This window comes from Schistocerca nitens, chromosome 5 (assembly GCF_023898315.1).
Source record: "Schistocerca nitens isolate TAMUIC-IGC-003100 chromosome 5, iqSchNite1.1, whole genome shotgun sequence".
Classification (NCBI taxonomy): domain Eukaryota; kingdom Metazoa; phylum Arthropoda; class Insecta; order Orthoptera; family Acrididae; genus Schistocerca; species Schistocerca nitens.
This window is the reverse complement of record NC_064618.1, coordinates 203901686-203920569: the sequence shown is the minus strand read 5'-3', so window position 1 is coordinate 203920569 and position 18884 is coordinate 203901686.

Here is an 18884-nt window from a genome sequence, read left to right as displayed (position 1 = left end):
GGGATTCATGATACTCCCCTGGACATCACGAAAGGCTGCACCTGGTTCTTATTAGAAAGTCCGTCCGCCCCATTAGCTGAATGGTCAGCGCGCTGGATTGTCACGCACGGGCGCCCGGCTTCGATTCCCGGCTGGGGAGGGAGATTTTCACCCCTCGTGGACTGGGTGTTGTGCTGTCCTCATTATCATTTCATCCCCATTGTCGACGCGCAGGTCGCCCAATATGGCGTCGCACTCAATAAGACCTGCACATGGCGGCGGAACTTCCCGTCTGGGAACTCCCGACCACTGACGCCACACGATCATTACTATTTTTTTCCATTAGGAAGTCTGATCACTACAGATGGCAATGCATGCTCTTCAGCGAGGTGCCAAGTTGACCACAAGGTTGCTACGGAGTTCTTGTGGCAGGGCGATTCGTTCCTTCATCAGTGTGGCTATGGCTAACTGCTGGATGGTCGTTGAGGCCTGTGTACGTGCTGCAATCAGTCTCTATGGATCACTGCACATGAATTCGGTGAAACTGAAGCCGGCGAAATGGTTAAGCCAGTCTATTCGCCGAATATCCGAGAACTATCAAACCTCCGCTGATCGATGCGCTCGCTTATTGTTATGCACAAAATAATGATCAAGTGTGAGTTTCAGTCACGATCTGAGGGCTCCGTACAAGACTAATTATGAAACTTCCTGGCAGATCAAAACTGTGTGCCGGACCGAGACTCGAACTCGGGACCTTTGCCTTTCGCGGGCAAGTGCTCTACCAACTGAGCTACCCAAGCACGACTCACGCCCCGTTCTCACAGCTTTACTTCTGCCAGTATCTCCTCTCCTACCTTCCAAACATTACAGAAACTCTCCTGCGAACCCTGCAGAACTAGCACTCCTGAAAGAAAGGATATTGCGAAGCCTGGGGGATGTTTCCAGAATGAGATTTTTCACTCTGCAGCGGAGTGTGCGCTGATATGAAACTTCCTGGCAGATCAAAACTGTGAGCACTTGCCCGCGAAAGGCAAAGGTCCAGAGTTCGAGTCTCGGTCCGGCACACACTTTTGATCTGCCAAGAAGTTTTATATCAGCGCACACTCCGCAGTGAAAATCTCATTCTGGCGAGCATAATTATGTTTATAGCTAGTCCATCTATCTCAAGAATCGAGATTATTGACAACTTTTTTTATCGATATCGATACTGTCGAGATTTCGGGCTAGGGAAGTCCAAGATTTTCTGGAATGTTTTAATTCCAAATTTTATGTTTAAATTCTTTGTGTTGCTGCGCATTTTCTATTGTAATTTCTGAGAGAAAGGGATCTTAACAGGTGGACGAACAGAAAGTTGTATAACAAATGAACAAAAAATAATTTTGTCTGATAGAAATACAAAGTTAAAACTTTTGGATTTTTCTTACTTCTATTGTGTAACTTTGTTTTTCGCCATATTTCCGTGATTCTAGGTCATCGGGATACCATATACGCTTTGATGAGTGAGTTTGCAAGTGTCAAAATGTGTGACATAAATGGCCGCAACTCTTGACTACACTTATTTAGAAGCTTAAATGTCTTACATCTCCAAGGGACACTAAACCTTAGTATGTGCCATAAATTTCAAATTGATTCGTCTACTCGTGCTAAGGGAAAAGGTTCATAGCTGTCGGATAGATAGACAAGCCAAGAGTTAGACAGATGGAGATCAGAAGTGATCCTATAAGCGTTCCCCTTTTTACCGATTGCAGTGCGGCCCTCTAAAAATGAAGACAGAAAACACGCCCGAAAATACGCATCTGGAGAAGTTGTACAGTGTAACAATGACTAGTGAGTATACCGAATTTAAATATTCGGATATCAGCATGACAATGGAATGAAACTTCCTAGCAGATTAAAACTGTGTGCCGGAACGAGACTCGAACTCGGGACATTTGCCTTTGTGGGCAACTGCTCTACCATCTGAGCTACCCAAGCACGATTCACGCCCCGTCCTCACTGCTTCACTACCTTCTGTACATAATGTAGCAGTTATTTCTATGTATAATCCAAGTTTCGCAGAACTACGTGACGTGACAGTGAGACATTGTGTGAAAGTTACTTTCGTCATCAAGCTTTTCTCTCCAGTGTATTTTATCTGTTTGTGTACCGTATTTTCTGAGGCGGACACTTGGGACCAGTCTAGCGTTGCATAAACGAGCCTGGGAAACCGACGAAAAGCAGCACTCTCGCTGTACGGTGTTCCATACCAGATGTCCTTAATATGCTAATTTCTTCCGGGTATTGCTCATCTCCTTGTCTCGCCAGTTAGACCACTCTGCATTAGGTGTAGGAGCAGTTCGGAAGAAAAAAGAAGAGATACGCACCAGTCAGTATTCGAAGAGCAATGTCAGCAGGTGTGTTGAAAATCTAAGACAATGAACAGTGCTAATAAAAAGGTGCTGCAGTCATGGACTGTGCTGCTGATCCCGGCGGAGGTTCGATTCCTCCCTCGGGCATGGGTGTGTATGTTGGTCCTTAGGATAGTTTAGGTTAAGTAGTGTGTACGCTTATGGAATGATGACCTTAGCATTTAAGTCCCATAAGATTTCACACACATCTGAACATTTTTGAAGAAAAAGGATTTTTCATACCGCGACAAATGAATTCGCATAGCGTTTGCTCCAACGAAAGTCATGCGTGACCTGATATGTCCCGTACAGTATCACCTGAATGGTTTTTGTCCTATGGAACTCTCCAAGCGGTCGCCAGCAGCTTACCATTTCTCTCGCTGATAGGATGTAAATGCGCCATGCAACATTTAAGCCTGTAGCAGCCTCTTATTTTATCCTAATTACAATAAATAACAGAAATTAAAAAAAAAACACGCATGCTACTTCACAACCTCGTTAAATTATCAGTGCGAGATTTTTACATTCTGGGTTCCCATTACACAGTTTGGGAACTTCTCATTTATCATCCGGGATAGGCAGATAAACTCCTGGAAATGGAAAAAAGAACACATTGACACCGGTGTGTCAGACCCACCATACTTGCTCCGGACACTGCGAGAGGGCTGTACAAGCAAAGATCACACGCACGGCACAGCGGACACACCAGGAACCGCGGTGTTGGCCGTCGAATGGCGCTAGCTGCGCAGCATTTGTGCACCGCCGCCGTCAGTGTCAGCCAGTTTGCCGTGGCATACGGAGCTCCATCGCAGTCTTTAACACTGGTAGCATGCCGCGACAGCGTGGACGTGAACCGTATGTGCAGTTGACGGACTTTGAGCGAGGGCGTATAGTGGGCATGCGGGAGGCCGGGTGGACGTACCGCCGAATTGCTCAACACGTGGGGCGTGAGGTCTCCACAGTACATCGATGTTGTCGCCAGTGGTCGGCGGAAGGTGCACGTGCCCGTCGACCTGGGACCGGACCGCAGCGACGCACGGATGCACGCCAAGACCGTAGGATCCTACGCAGTGCCGTAGGGGACCGCACCGCCACTTCCCAGCAAATTAGGGACACTGTTGCTCCTGGGGTATCGGCGAGGACCATTCGCAACCGTCTCCATGAAGCTGGGCTACGGTCCCGCACACCGTTAGGCCGTCTTCCGCTCACGCCCCAACATCGTGCAGCCCGCCTCCAGTGGTGTCGCGACAGGCGTGAATGGGGGGACGAATGGAGACGTGTCGTCTTCAGCGATGAGAGTCGCTTCTGCCTTGGTGCCAATGATGGTCGTATGCGTGTTTGGCGCCGTGCAGGTGAGCGCCACAATCAGGACTGCATACGACCGAGGTACACAGGGCCAACACCCGGCATCATGGTGTGGGGAGCGATCTCCTACACTGGCCGTACACCACTGGTGATCGTCGAGGGGACACTGAATAGTGCACGGTACATCCAAACCGTCATCGAACCCATCGTTCTACCATTCCTAGACCGGCAAGGGAACTTGCTGTTCCAACAGGACAATGCACGTCCGCATGTATCCCGTGCCACCCAACGTGCTCTAGAAGGTGAAAGTCAACTACCCTGGCCAGCAAGATCTCCGGATCTGTCCCCCATTGAGCATGTTTGGGACTGGATGAAGCGTCGTCTCACGCGGTCTGCACGTCTAGCACGAACGCTGGTCCAACTGAGGCGCCAGGTGGAAATGGCATGGCAAGCCGTTCCACAGGACTACATCCAGCATCTCTACGATCGTCTCCATGGGAGAATAGCAGCCTGCATTGCTGCGAAAGGTGGATATACAGTGTACTAGTGCCGACATTGTGCATGCTCTGTTGCCTGTGTCTATGTGCCTGTGGTTCTGTCAGTGTGATCATGTGATATATCTGACCCCAGGAATGTGTCAATAAAGTTTCCCCTTCCTGGGACAATGAATTCACGGTGTTCTTATTTCAATTTCCAGGAGCGTATGTTAACGTAAGTGTCTGACCTTGCAACGCTAAAATGGTATACTCCGTCCATACGACAAGTCCTCGGTGAGACATTTTAGTCGATTGGTTATGACGGACATTCTGATCATATCCATCACTACACAGGCTAGTCAGTAACAGTCTGAGAAGTTTGTAAGGCTGTTCCGTGTTAGGTTGTGCTGAGGGATAACTGTTGAAAAATATTCGATACGTTGCACTGATTCCGAGTTAATTATCACTGAAGTTAGCCTATCACGCCGTTGCCCGCGGTTATTTAAGCACCCCGCCAGAGACATTGTCAATTGCTCTTCTAGCGTGGATGACAGCGCACGAGAGTACTCAGCCTCTGGCTCCGATTCCATCCTCACTACCCTCCCATGTCAAATTTTTGCATCGCTCTATTGTTCTCTCTTAGGAAACCAAAAGAATAACATGTTCGGTGATACAGGCTTTGGCTGCCCGATTGAATTTGCGCGCTCAACGGCCTGCTTGGCTTACTTCGATGCTAATTAATTCGGAAACGTACAGAACTTTTTATTAATTATTTCTCAACACAACCTACCCTGAACGCCCTTAGAAGCTATTCAGACTGTTTCTGACCAAATGTATAGTCAACCTGTTTTATGTAAGCCAAGTCAATAAGTGGTAAACATTTAAACCCTTTTTTCCTTCTACAACTTCTGTCGTTTACCCCGACTTTCGGGTAAGTTAAATCAATAATTTTCTTAATGTTCTGTACCTTTTCTTTAGCTCATCATCGTTCATTGTTCCTGATCCTTTATTAACTTCTTTTTGTTTCATCAAGTACTTGCCGCCATCGTACTCAATTATTCGTTGTACATATTCCAATCTGTGTTCCCTACAGCTCTACCCTCTATATGTGTAAGTACCACGGAAGATTCCTCGAAATCTTGGCACATGTCCTACTACCCTGCATCACTTTCCTGTCATTCATCCTCTCCCCGATTTTGCGGAGAACCTCACTTGTTATCTGATCGGTCAATCTTCTACTTATGGGTACAATGTGAAGATGCATTCTATTATATCACATATTCAGAGAAAAATCATGACTTTTTTGAAAATTAGTGAAAATGATGAGCAAATTACGATTTTTCCTAACAGACGTCATTCATTTTACAAGCACAGTTTCTTAATTATAAAGTCACAAATTTAGAAAAATTAGTTGAAGGTTCTACTTATAAGAAATAGCTGTCCAGCGAAAATAGAAATCCAAATACAGAGAGCAAATAAACAAAACAGAATTATTTTACAGACTTAATACGATTTGCTTTAACATAGCCGTATCTGGCGTTTCCATGATGGACATATGTCACTCGGCGTGTCTGACTAATTTAAATATATATTGGAACCATGTCAATGATCGATATTTCATTCCAGTCAGCACGAGACCCCACAAAACGAATTCTCGCATTCCGTGTTTTGGACAGCTTCGTCAAACAACTTCGGTGTTGATGTCTGCGCTGGCGAGAATACTAATGCAAGTATATATATATATATATATATATATATATATATATATATATATATATATATATATATATATGTGTGTGTGTGTGTGTGTGTGTGTGTGTGTGTGTGTGTGTGTGCGCGCGCGCACTAGCTTGTTATACTCTTGTAATAGGTACGCAGGTATCGCGTTTTCGATGATGTGATAAATCGAAGGTTGTAAAAGGGTTTTTGTCGAATAATATTAGCGAATAGTGGCAGCAGCAGATTATGGGAAACATAATAGTCCTTTTTAATCTATGTCTGGGATTACTTGCCAAATTCAACGATGCTGCATGTGAAATACTAATGTGTATTTTTCTATTCACTTTTCAGGCGTGAGGTACGGTTTGGCAACAAGCTGTGGGTAAATATTACACGCTAATGACGTTGTAAGGTCACTCGAATCAGCATGTCCTATGTTTCTACGACAGAAAACGGTTCCAAGCTCAGGTGGACTGAAATCTTAGTTTATATTTAACATAAATATAACTATCCGTGGCGTTAGATTCTTACGCACGAGGACGAGGAAGGGGAGAGAGCGATTTTACACCTGCAGTGAAGGAGATTGCAAAATCTCCAAATACGGGAATGAACACTCCAGAAATTTTTGTTTGCCAATGTATGCAACACTGTTAAAGAGAACACATCACACACACACACACACACACACACACACACACACACACACACACACACACACACACACAGACCAGCAGGCACGTACGTAAACATATACACACAGTTGCTAAAAGATTTGTTTTGATTCATCTTGAAATTAGTGTTCAGCTTTTAAAAAATGTCCTTTTTATTTTACGTCCTCTCCCCACGAAAGTTTTGTGTACATTTACATACATAAAAAGGCAACACAGATTTTAAATCTAGCAAATATTTCACCGGCTGAAATGTTTCTCTGGGAAAGCATCGTTTCGGTAGTTGACATGTATTATACTATGAAACAAACCATTAAATATATAACGAAAGCTTGAGCAGCCCATATATGGAAAGTGTAAGTTGCATATGTTGAGTGATGTTTCAGTGAACGAGACGTCAATAGTTACATAAAAACAAATGTGAGAAGCTATCTTCGTGAACCGTATTACTATAAGGATCAAACAGAATTAGTTTATGAAAGATGGGACACTTATAACGCACTCTGAGTACAGTACATTTTGTTCAGATACATGAACATATAGTGATAATGCTGGGTCATTTCAATATGTATATTTTATTTCCCATCTCATTTATTTTACACTAAGATTTCTGGAACGATTAAACTCGTATTAACTGCATCCAGTTTGCATTTTTAAAGGAATTGTTATTAACTTTTCTTTAAGAAATGACCGTTACAAGCCAACGGAAAGTTTAAACGATGTTTTGGCTAATTTCTCAGAAAATGCTATATGAATTTCCTTTTTCAGAGTGAGGATTAATAGCTGTTCTCTGAAGTAGAAGACATAGTACATATTTTTCTAGTTTCTGTTACAGAGTGAGCTTATTAACTCGTTATTTGCATATGCGAGTATCGTTTCGGCTTATCCTATCTTCAAGTGAGCGTTTCAGATGTTGCAATATAGCATCCTATAGAACTCATCGAATGTAAACAACGAATTAATAAAATCATTGAGCACCATAAATTGGGAAAATACATACATTGTCATTCGTTGGGTTAATGTATACTGCGGAACCATCAGAAAAGAAGCTTTTGAAATGGAAGGATATCTACGAAGTGCCCCAATGCAATGCGTGACAAAATAAAAGTGTTTCACTGGTTTCACTGTTTTGAAACATGCATTGTTTTGTTTCTGAATAGAAACATTCACATTATATGAATAACATACGGTTCGCTATACGTTAAAAGACATATTTTTCAACTATTTCAGTAACACTGTTTCCATCCCGCAAAAGGTTTACGCAGCTGTGAATACAACTGCATGGTCATATAACTGTGTCCAATTCTTGCTCTTACTTCATTTATAACCGATGTTACGTGATATAGTCATATATTCTTCAAACCTGCTGAAGAGGAACTGATTGTGATTCTCTCGGTGGATGCAATGAAATGTCTTCATACCTGTGACGTCGCTGGAAATCTTTCTTCACGAAAATCAACAAGGAACTAACAACCAGTAAGTGATCCAGCGAGCGTCGCGGCCGTAAGTGGAAAGCACTTTCTGTGGTCGATTTGCTACCAGTCCGAGTAGATAATTATCGATTCAAACACTCCACTTCGTTGGCATGCAAATGCAAAGAGCACACATTTCGAAATATCTTATTTAATGTTTACTCTTGCCCTACCCAACTTGACAATATCGGCGGTCTGGGACTGCGAAGTCTATCGTCATACATAGTGCCTTTTGACCAGTCGTGATAAACCATGAGCTTCTTGAATATTTGGTCCAGAAATACAATTTTGATGTACAGTGTTAAATAAATTAAGAGTATCAGTATACAGCATTTCGTTATGAACCTCATTGCACGTACATTTCACAGACAAATGGCTCTGAGCACTATGGGACTCAACTGCTGTGGTTATCAGTCCCCTAGAACTTAGAACTACTTAAACCTAACTAACCTAAGGCCATCACACACATCCATGCCCGAGGCAAGATTCGAACCTGCGACCGTAGCAGTCGCACGGTTCCGGACTGCGCGCCTAGAACCGCGAGACCACCGCGGCCGGCATTTCACAGACATATGCACGTTAGAGAGTGCTTATGCCTGAACTCGAATTAGGGTGGAAAGTGTGTTATGGATAGAGAAATTTCTCACAAGATAGCAAACAAATTGACAACTGTGCAACAACTTTGACAATCTTACTAAAACGGATGACATTTAGTAATTTCGGCAACATCTGAGAAAAAAATACGAAGCAATGCGTTCAAACCTCAACAGTTTCTTAGTGGTAGTCACGTAAGTACAAACTCTATACATTGGCTTTCATCTCAGCAGTGAACAGGAAACGAGTACCATCTCCCTTCAGTCTACAGCGCATACAAATTTAATTTGCAAAGCAAAGGCTATCAACTTAGAACTGTGGGGTTTTTGAAAGGATAAAAGACAGACAATGAATTTCTCACTAAGTTAGTTGCATTAACTCGGTGAATAACACAACAATTGTCACCTTACATTATCACAAATTCCAATACCTCTCTCAGTGCGCTTCCTAGAATATACTCATCATGTTTGACGTACAACAAGTCTGAAAAAATAACGACAGACTTTTAAAGTCACAATAATCAAGGAAACTAATGGCGCTTCAGTAATACTAAAACTTACAACCTCTCACATATCGGGCGTTCTTGGACCCGTGTAATACCAGCTAGCTAATTCCACTCCACTACACTACACCAAGACTAAGAAAATGGATAATTACAGTGCACAAAGTTTCACACTTAGCGAATTGTTCATCTCCAACATCAGTTTGTATTCCCTCGGAAACTGTCAGTTTCTTTACAGGATCATTAGGCTGCGGTTAATGTGGCAGTTGTGGTTCGTTCACTGTAATCTCATTCACAGAATATTCATCACCGACGGTGTTCGTGACTGCGACTGTTGCGCTGTTCTGTGTCCTGAGTCTGTAGGAAACTTTGTCTACTTTCACTATCGTTAGGCCAGTCTACGCCTTGTGTTGCTCCCTGACTGACACATCCCTTATCGCAAAGTTAACCATACCGTCATTGGACTCACACGGAAAGTACAACAAATAAATTGCTTCCTAAAGGCCAACCCAATGTGAACACTGCTATCTCTTTCCCTGTCTCTTAAGCTACACCTGGAAGCTAATGCAGCTACGTGCTTAAATGACAAAAATCTACACTGTTTTCCCAAGCTTAGATACGTTAATACCAGTGACAGAGCTTTGTGTTTTTATTCGAGATGGCGGTTGGGTGAAGAAAAAGTAGTAGTTTTTTCACTTATTGCTATGAGGGTCATAACTGGTTTCAGTCAGACTAATCCTCACATGGCTGCCATGCAAATCTTATGCCTCGAGGACAGTTCTGACCATGAAATATCGACGCTCTCCTGTAGTGGTGAAAACTTCTTGGACGAATTATGTTCTATGGATATTGAAATTTTCAGTTTAAACCAGGTCTTCTATCGTGCTTTACTGAACTACTCGCGTCGATTATACAGGGTGGCGCAGATGGATCGGGTGGTTTTAAAATACTTGTCAAACTGTCAATTGTAAAGGTATTGGATTGAAATAAAGTGCAAAACGTGTAGTTACAATGGAAGTTTATTAACAAAAAAATAGTAATGTTAGTTTTTAAAAATTACATCCATCAAATGCCCTCCTTCTCGAGCGACGCATTCTTGGAGTCGGTCCTTAACGTTCCGCATTGCCCGCTCAAGCACATCACCAGGAATTGATGTGATTTCGGTGTGAATTGCTGCCTTCAACTCCTGAATGGTCCGGGGTTTGTTCATGTAGACCCTTGCTTTTAAATAGCCCCATAAGAAAAAGTCACATACCGTGAGGTCCGGCGAGCGAGGGGGCCAATGGACATCTCCATTACGGGAAATCAAACGGCCAGGGAACAGAGCGCGTACAGCTTGCATTGATATCCTAGCGGTATGTGCAGTTGCCCCGTCTTGTTGGAACCACATATTGCCCATGTCGTAATTGTTCTCTTCAAGTTGTGGGAGAAGAAAATCTTCAATCATGTTCACATAACGCTGCGAATTAACAGTAACCGCCTGCTCCCTTTCATTTTCAAAAAAGTAAGGACCAATTATCCCTACCTTAGAAACCCCACACCAAACCGTCACTTTGTCACTATGGAGAGGCCGTTGGTGTAGATCTCTTGGGTTAGTGTCGGCCCAGTAACGGCAATTTTGCTTGTTTACGTATCCGTTAATGTGAAAGTGAGCCTCGTCAGACATCATGATAATCAGGTTTACATCTTCCAATAACTCCAACATCTGTTGGCTAAACTGAAGCCTTTGAAGATGGTCTGTTGGGAGAATCTTCTGTACCAACAGGATTTTATAGGGGTGGAATTTCAGTTCTTCGTTAAGAATCCTTTGAAGGCTCCGACGTGACATTCCAAGAGCTTGAGCACGACGTCTCGTTGATCGACGTGGGCTCGCAGTGACATCGCGTCTCACACGCTCCACGTTCTCAGGCGTTGTTATTGTTGGCGGTCTAGGCGTCCATTTTGGAGCACATGAACCAGTAGTGCGGAAATTATGCACCCAACTCAATATCGTATCTCGCTTAGGAACACTACCGCGAGGTGGGATGTTGAAACGCCGGCGAAAGGCACGCGTCACAGCAACAATTGACTCGTTATTGCGTATGAACTCTTCCACTGCGAAAACACGATGCTCAACGGACCACGTAGCCATCGCGACTGACTGCCAGCCTGCAACTGAAACTTCCCGTCCCCCCCCCCCCCCCACCACAGGACGAAGTCGCAGAACACCTGGCTCCCCCCCCTCCAGACGTACAGTCCACTTCAAAACCACCCGATCCATCTGCGCCACCCTGTACATTGTAGCTACACTAAAATTTGCCGTCGACAAACTACACGCGTTCTTCAACTCAACATCACAGTACCTTCTGACATAGAAATCTGGAAAATGGTTAATTCTTTTAAAAAGAAAAACTCTTATGACCCAGAGAACACTTCAAGCAAAAGAAGTAACTCCATCCATGCACCCGTTTTTAAATAAAAAAATAAATAAATATCGGAACAGGGGTGGTGATGACATCGTGATCCATAACGTAGCATGAGGCGGTTTTGTTTCGAAACCATATACATCATCGGGATTTTCTATAGATCTAAAGTGACATTCCTCCTGGAAGAAAAGAGATATATTACATATTCGTCAGAAAATAACATGTCACTTGGAAATGTTACTAACAAAGCACACTAGGCTCTAACATGCTCTTTCATGCCGTTGTCAGTTAATTTACCCATAGATGTCTGTCTAAATCTCGTAATGTCTGTTATTTTATAATGTGGTCAAGCGTTGCTGACTGCAGTACTTGAAGTTTAGCAGCTCTTCCGTGAATGCATTTCACAGGAGACTGCTCAAGCGAGCTACGGTCGCATACGTTCCCTAACGCCTTTTCTCACGTCTAGTATGATGTTTGCCTTTGACATTGTCAAAAACAAAACCACATTTCTTTTGTTTCACGATGGGAGGTCGTCAAAAGCGATCGCTAAACGCACTCGTTATTTGCCCTGGATGTGGACGTTTGTGCACTCATACTCACACAAACATAACTAATCGCTCATCAACAGTACTCGTATAATAGTGTTCGCTCACGGTAGCAATGGCTTCACAATTGAAACACTGTAGTTCTGAAACAAAACAATGCAGCACGAATAATAAAGCTTTCCCTTATCTTCAAATCAGCTATGAAACAACTCTTTATTTTCTCCTTCATGGAGATTCAAGAGGTATACGCGTACTTCTCGGGCACTGGAGTTTTAACACTCAGATATTCTGAAGCATTCTACTTCCCTGTAAGATAGTTCTTATTCTAATTTTAACATCCAGAAAAATACTGTGCGAGTCACTATACAGCACGTTTTGGATGGCGCTTCAAGCGTTTTTAAGTCTCTGCCTTCAAGGCAAAAGGGAATTAAAGAAATCAGCCGCCAGTGGACACTGATTTATGTCAATGGGGCAATTGAAAATTTGTGCCGGACTAGGATTCAAACCCGAGTCTCCTGCCTACTAGGCATTTGCGCTGACCACTACACCATCCAGACACAGTGATCACGTCACCTTAACTGCTTGGACTACCCTAGCACAAGCCCGCCCGGCTAGCCGCGCGGTCTAACGCGCTGCTTCCCGAGCGGTAGGGCTTATCGGTCCCCAGCACGAATCCGCCCGGAGGATTAGTGTCGAGGTCCGGTGTGCCGTCCAGCCTGTGGTTGGATATGAAGGCGGTTTTCCATCTACCTCTGCAATTGCGGGCTGGATACCCCTATTCCGCCTCAGTTACACTGTGTAGGCGAATGCCACGCAAACACCGTTTCCACGTACACGTACGCCATTCTTATTCTACCACGCTAACATTTGGGGTTACACACTCGTCTGATGTGAGACGTACCTGAGAGGGGGGGGGGGGGAACCGAACGGGACAAAAACCCTGGGTTCGGTTTGGGGCGGCGGGGGTGGGGAGGAGTTGGGGGGAGGACTGCTGTGGCCTGTTGTGGGGCTGTGAACAGTCGTTTCTAGGTGTCCCGTTTAATACAATACATTACCCTAGCACATCTTTCATCAGAGCCAAATTCTCAACGTACACCACGCACTACCAATGTTGTGCTCCTGCTCAATAGCGGCATTAGTTGCAGCAACTCGCCAATTCCGGTAAGAGTTCCAGATTGGTGTGCATCTGCATAGCCTTAATTATACACGAGCAGTCTGTTCTTTTGGACATGTTCGAAAGAAAAGATACCATACATAAGCCTACCCTTTCTGTACCACTCGAGATTGGTGCTCGAGAAAGAATTTTCTGCAGGCAGTATAAACTCTACCCTATTCATTTCATGGCCCTTCCTCGAGATGTACCATATATTTGCAACATTCCACCATCACAGTAACTCCTATGGGCTCAGTGCGCAGACAGTGATATCATATCTTTATACAGAAACAGGGAACGGTTCATTTTCGATGAACATTTAATTAAGAGCGGAAGATTTCTGTTTATATTTTTAGGACGAATTCATTTCTTACGTGACTGTAACGATATAAAATTCACAATTAGACTGCTACCCATTAAGACTGCAATACCACGGCGGAAATGGCTAAGCTTGCTTTATTATGCGTATAAAATACACTAGGAAGAATAGGTGATTTATTTTGTAGGTGATTTGGTGTTAATAGGATGCGATATGAAGTACATAGGGCTGCAATCTCTGGAAGTAAAAACGTCTTTAATCTTGTTGAGTATCGAATCGAACTGAGCCTCAATGACAGAAACGCGTACCGATGCTTCAATGCTATCACATTAATAAGTCATAGTGGCTGGCGAGTGGTTGCCAGTTTCTTGACAACTGAAGACCAGGTATTTTCAATGAATAAGAGACTGGAACTACGCACATTTCCAGGGGAAGCAGAGTGGGGTAAGTAGGACGGCACAGGAAAGGTCCAGTCTTACGTCATCTTATTGAACGGTAACTACACTGACATCCCAGAGATATGGCAAAACCACCGTCCTTAATCATCATAAATGCAGCGGACCCTGTGGAAATTGCCACCTTTGCGAGCCACAGGCGAACATTTTGTGTAGCAGTTGGCACCTTAAACCAAGATGCCAGCTGACGGGCCCATACTGTTTTGGCGAAAGCAGTCTAGTAACATTCGTTCCCCTCTCAGCCTCCACGTATAGTTACGCCCTTCATGTGCAGAACGAGTCGCACCTTAAGAAATGATGGTTCAAAATGGCTCTAAGCAGTATGGGACTTAACTTATGAGGTCATCCGTTCCCTAGACTTAGAACTACTTAAACCTAACTAACCTAAGGACATCGCACACATCCATGCGACAGTATCAGCTGCGTGGTCCTGGACTGAATCGCCTTGAACCGCTCTGCCAGCAGTTTCCTCGACATTGGATCGGTCAATGGTTACCAGACCTAACTAGAATGGACTTTTAGACGTGAGGACACTTAAAATCGATTATTTGTAAGAACAAAATGTGTAAAGTTGACGATGTAACAAGAAGAATCGCATTATCTCGCCAACAAATAACGGCAGAAACATTGTCACTCCTTCATCAAAATTGGTTAGAGTGCCTGTCACAGCTTGCTGACTTAGAAAATATAAAGTCGAAAATTTGTAAGAGTGTGTGTGTGTGTGTGTGTGTGTGTGTGTGTGTGTGTGTGAGAGAGAGAGAGAGAGAGAGAGAGAGAGAGAGAGAGTTAGCCTGTGTGTTCTTCCTTTACGTTGAGATGGCTGTACAGATAGATAGTCAAACTTACATATACGGGTGAAGATGGAGTGTAGGTCATGCAGCGCCGATAACCGTACTTTATTCATCTAGTATTTCAGAATGAGAGCACTTAGTGACCTGCAACGAACATTACACATAATTTCAAACTTTTATGAAGCTTTTTTGCTCTGACAGCCCCCGGAAAACAAAAAAAGGATAAATTTATCTCTATATTTTTGCTGTTATTGCAGTAAAACTACCGCAAGAAGCATGACGCTTTAATTAATTTCTTCTTTACTGTTAACTATGTCCATACCTAATTTCATAGACAGTCGCCACATCTACCACTGGACGTACCTGCATAATTGTATCATAGTTCAGGAGAAACGACGTCGTAAACACTGATCTAGGAAAGAGAAGAAAAGGAGAAGGAGACGGACGGAGGCAGGACGAGATGAACAGCAAGAGGGTGAGAACGAGATGGACAGACAGAAGGTGAGGACAGAGACGGGGTTGAGGACGGGGTTGACAGGGAGATGGGATTTATAGAGCAAGGGAGGGAGTAGGGGGAAAGAGGACATTGACAGAGAGAGGGCGAGGGAAGAGATGGCCTAGTAATAAGATTTGAGTAAATGCATACCTGTGCATTTTTTATAAATGTTTAACTACGGGTAACACCACGGGGTGCAGCTAATACCTGATATGTGTAACGTCATGCGATACTCTTTGCACGAATAAAGTAAAGTCTGAGTGATATTTCCCCAGTTTGACTGTGTGAACTACTTTTCTTTTATTACTGTCATGATTTCGGCCATAAACCACTGTAAAGTACAACTCTGAAAAAAATTTTGGACTTATGCATAGCAAGCAAGAAAGACCAAAATTTAACATTAGTATGCCATTTCAATACCAGGTAAGAAATTATCGAAATAACATTGCTTGCATGTTTTGTACAATTAGATTTTGTTAAATAGTGTGTAGAACGTATGCGTCTGGCGTATATCATTTGACCTTCGGAGAAGCATCATCCACATAATTCTTTAGGTTGTCAGAGCCGACAAGTGGGAGAATTATCGCACAATCAGCTTAACACTTCATGCATCCAAGTTGCTGGCAAGAATAATATACAAAAGCATTGAAAATAAAACTAATGATGTGTTAGGTCCGGACCATTTTGGCTTTAGGAAAGATAAAGCCACCAGAGAGGCAATTCTGACGTTGCAGTTGATACTGGAAACAACGCTAAAGAAAAATGAAGTTCATACGAATTGTCGACCTTGAAATAGCGTTCGACAGTGTAAAATGGTGAAAGATGGTCGAAATTCTGAGAAAAATAGAGGTAAGCTGTAGGGACGGTCGGGTAGTATATATCATTTACAAGTACCAAAAGGAAAAATAAGAGTCGACTACCAAGAACGAAGTGCTCGGATTAACAAGGGTGTAAGACAGTTTTCGATCTGTGCATCTAAGAAGCAATTACGGAAACAGAAGAAGGTTCAAGAGTGGAATTAAAATTCGAGGTGAAGGGATATCAATAAGATTTTCTGATGACATTCCTGTCCTCAGTGAAAGTGAAGAAGAATTACAAAATCTATTGAATGGAATCAACAATCTAATGAGTACAAAATATGGACTGAGGGCAAATCAAAGAAAGAAAAAGTAATGAGTAGTAAAATGAAGGGGAACAGCTACACTGCTGGCCACCGTAAATGCAACACCCTGAAGGAAGCATCCGAATCAAGTGAAATTTACACCATGGGTTTGCAGCGATGATATATGCAACTGGTTAGAATTTCAGCGCAGACGCACATCACGTGCGCCTGGGGCGCCACCTCATAGCGCCATTTAATGCTTGGCGATTTCGACGAGTGTACGTTCGGCACGTGTGTTTACCTTGTTGTTGTTTCACAAGACGATCAGTTATGCCTCGTAGACAACAGCGAACATCGTTTGATCAAGTATCCGAGTTCGACAGAGGAAGGATACTGGCTTACCGAGATTGTGGATTATCATACAGAGAAATCGCTAGTCGTGTTGGACGAAACCAAACAACTGTAATGCGGATATGTGACCGTTGGATGCAGGAGGGTACGACGGACCGACGTGGTCGATCGCATTCACCTCGGTGCACCACTGCACGTGCTGATAGGCAAATTGTGCGCATGGCAGTGACGGATCGCTCAGTGACATCCCGAACCATAGCACAGCACATTGCGTCTGTAACGCATCATCCAGTGTCTGCGCGTACCATTCGACGCCGTTTACAGCAGAGTGGTCTGTCCGTAAGACGTCCATTGCTTCGTCTACCATTGACGCAGAACCACAAACGCCTCCGTCGCCAATGGTGTGATGACAGACGGATGTGGACGGCAGAATGGAATGACGTTGTCTTTACTGACGAGGCACGCTTCTGTCTGCAGCACCACGATGGTCGGATTCGAGTGTGGAGACACCGTGGAGAGAGGATGCTGGACAGCTGCATTATGCACCGCCACACAGGTCTTGCACCGGGTAGTATGGTATGGGGCGGTATTGGATATTACTCTCGCACGCCTCTAGTACGCATTGCCAGTACTTTAAATAGCCGGCGCTACATATCCGAGGTGCTGGAGCCAGTTGTCCTTCCTTACCTTCAGGGCTCGGCCACAGCCATATTTCAACAGGATAATGCGCGACCACACGTGGCACGCGTTGTCCAAAGGTTCTTCGTCAATAACCAGATTGAAGTGCTTCCCTGGCCGGCTCGCTCTCCGGATCTTTCGCCGATAGAAAACATGTGGTCCATGGTTGCTCAACGAGTGACCCAGATTACATCCCCAGTGCCACACCAGATGATCTTTGGCAACGTGTGGAAGCTGCTTGGGCTGCTGTACCCCAGGAACACATCCAACGTCTCTTTGACTCAATGCCTAGACGTGTGGCAGCGGTGATCTCCAACGATGTCGGCTACTCTGGCTACTGATTCTGGCAGGAACCACATGTCACAGACGTCTGTAAACGTAATCATTTGATACTTGGTCAACATGTTATCTACAAAATAAATTTTGTTGTGCTACCTCTTGTCTTTCTTGGTGTTGCATTTATGGTGGCCAGCAGTGTAGAAACTTAACATCAGAATTGAGGATCACGTGGTAGACGAATTTACGGAAATCTAATACCTAGGCACCAAAATAACCCGTGAGGGATGGAGGAAGGATGACGTAAAAAGCAGACTAGCATTGGCAAAAAGGGCATTCCTGGCCCCGAGAAGTCTGCTAGTATCAAATATAGGCTCTTATCTGAGGACGAAATTTCTGAGAAAGTCCGTTTGGAACACAGCATTGTGTGGGAGTGAAACGTAGACTGTGGGAAAACTGGAAAGGAAGAGAGACAGAAGCATTTGAGCTGTGGTGTTGCAGAAGAATGTTGAGAATCAGATGTACTGTTAAGGGGCGAGGAGTTTCTACGGTGAATGGACGAGGGTTCAAATGGCTCTGAGCGCTATGGGACTTAACTGCTGAGGTCATCAGTCCCCTAGAACTTAGAACTACTTAAACCTAACTAACATAAGGACATCACACACATCCATGCCCGAGGCAGGATTCGAACCTGCGACCGTAGCGCGACCGTAGCGCTTAAAACCGCCCGGCCACTCCGGCCGGCAGTCACCGCTTTCATTATCTGTGAACATATGCATGATTCACCCTATATCCTTCATGCGAACTTGACATTCCTCGGGAGCCGTCTCCACGGTGTTGCACTTTTAATGGCCTTTAAAGTACTTGTAACCACATTGTTCAGTGTCTTCTCGCGCGCTGGTAGTAGGCCGTTAGGCAGGTAACCGCGACCACACTCTTGGCCGGCAGGTGTCGGTGTAATGCGAGCTGGGACGGACGCGACGCTGTCGCTTCCCGCGGGCGCTAAGTGATGGAGCGCGGCCGCCCCTGGTTGTCGGCGCTGCACGGTGTGTCCTCGGCCCCGCTAGGCGCGCCTCGACGACGCAGCCCCCTTCATCAAGCAGAGGGCCTCGCGACAGCGGACCGCCGTGCCGCCGCGCGACGCAGGGGTAATTGATTGATGGGCCGCCCAACCCCACCTCCTGCCCCACACCTGCCTGCCTGATGAAGCG